The sequence below is a fragment of the Acanthisitta chloris genome, unplaced genomic scaffold (genome assembly GCF_000695815.1).
Source record: "Acanthisitta chloris isolate BGI_N310 unplaced genomic scaffold, ASM69581v1 scaffold1647, whole genome shotgun sequence".
Taxonomy (NCBI): Eukaryota; Metazoa; Chordata; class Aves; order Passeriformes; family Acanthisittidae; genus Acanthisitta; species Acanthisitta chloris.
In genome coordinates, this window is record NW_008682980.1 from 28,001 (window position 1) to 29,532 (window position 1,532).

A 1,532-nucleotide genomic window follows, 5' to 3' on the forward strand; every position below is an offset into this window, starting at 1 on the left:
GGCACTACCCAGCAATGAATCTATCATTCTGTTCAATTAGTGCATCAGAATTTCATATGTGTGTCTGCCATTACTCTCCTAAATGTGTTGTTTGTTACACTTCTTTGGTGTGCAAAGTGCTCCCCTCCACTGAAGGCCATCCATTCACAGTCAGCCCTGGCATCCAAATTCCAGCTCTGGCATTCAAATTCCAGCCTTGGCCAACGGGATCACCAGTTGCTGTTCCTTGCTACCTGTGAAATGCATTGCAGTCTTGTGTTCCTATCTGCCACATTACTTCAAGCTCTGCAGAGATGACACAGTGGCCTGTGAGGATTAATTCTCATTTCATTCTCTGCTGAGTAAACCATTAATTATTTAATTGAACTAACAGTGAGATTACACATTTGTGAATCCAGTGTAACAGCAGTCTCTGGGACAGGCATGGGTAATTTAGCACTAATTATCTGCAGCATTAACACGGAGCTCACAGGCACCATTCCCTTCAAGATGAACTTGTCATTTGAGTGTGGGGCAAAAAGTATATTTGACCTCCAGAAATACAAACCACAGGAGGCCAAGTCTGGGAAATGCAATTTTAGCCAGCTGATTATTTTAGTCTTTGCCTGTCCTTGAAAAACTGTACTCCACTCTGCAGCAGGACTTCCCCAGACATCACCGTTTGGATGGTCACTGTACAGTCCTAACTGGCAAACCAGAGTTTTCCCACTATGTAGGCTGAGAAACAAATGCAGTGACCAGATAACCAAAGCATTAGGCTGATGATCAGACCTGCCTATTTTTTATTTTATTTCTTTTTAATCTAGGTCTGCCACTGTTTTCGGACATAATTTTGAGCTAGCTGGTTCTCCCCAGTTTCCTATTTTTAGTCAGAATACTGCTCCTATCCTCCTTAGCGATGCTCATTGGACATATGGGTATGAAGCCCCAGTTATTGTCTCAATTAGCTATTGTCTACCCTTGCCACTTCACTAGCAGTAAAAATTGTGCGAGTCGGTTATTGAGAATTCTTGAATGAAATGAAAAATTAAGTCCTGCTACCACATTCACCATTACTTCTGGTACTGGATCTGGTCACTCTGGATCACCTGGTAGGATAGATGGGATACAGACAGGAGAGGATCCATGACTAACATTTTTGACAGGTTATCTAAACCAAATAACATCGTGATATTCCACTCTGATAGCTACCATGTCAGCAGGCTCAGACAAACAGTGCCTCGTTTGGCATGAAGTCTGCCACAGTGGGATGATCCTTTTACAGGTTTTTAATAAATTTTAGCCAGCAGACTGAATGCTCTAAAGTTGTTTGCTATCTTGTGAAATCTCTTCCTTCAATGAAATCAAGTATCTCAGCTCCATCAGAAACCTCAGCCAAAGTGGATGTCCTTTTAACATCATTTCCTCTGAATGACCTATGATAATTGTTGCTGTTTACACATACATTTCACATACTTGTAGATCACAGAAAAGTGCTGCTCAGCAGAGAGATGTTTTGACAGCGATGGAGACAATTTCCATTTACTACACAT